This window comes from Bison bison, unplaced genomic scaffold (genome assembly GCF_000754665.1).
Source record: "Bison bison bison isolate TAMUID 2011002044 unplaced genomic scaffold, Bison_UMD1.0 scf7180017862967, whole genome shotgun sequence".
Lineage (NCBI taxonomy): Eukaryota > Metazoa > Chordata > Mammalia > Artiodactyla > Bovidae > Bison > Bison bison.
The window spans coordinates 28,999-29,441 of NW_011493539.1; positions in this window are offsets into that span (position 1 = coordinate 28,999).

Here is a 443-nt window from a genome sequence, read left to right on the forward strand (position 1 = left end):
CATCAGGAAAAAAGACCTTTTAAGAACTACCTTGGAAATGTGAAGCTCAAGTGTTTGCACACACATAAAGCACTTATCTCACATAACAGGAGCGTAAATATTGAGAGACAGCATACTGTTACAAAGAACATCAGGCAGTTCAGTCGCTCTGTCGTGTCCAATTCTTTGCGACCCCATGGACTGAAGCACACCAGGTTTCCCTGTCCTTCAACAATTCCAGGAGCTTGATCAAATTCATGTCCATCGAGTCGGTGATGCCATTCAACCATCTCATCCTCTGTCGTCCCCTTCTCCTCCTGCCTTTAATCTTTCCCAGCATCAGGGTCTTTTCTAATGATTCAGCTCTTTGCATTAGGTGACCAAAGTATTGGAGTTGCAGTTTCAATGAATATTCAGGACTGATTTCCTTTAGGATTGACTGGTTTGATCTCCTTGCAGTTCAA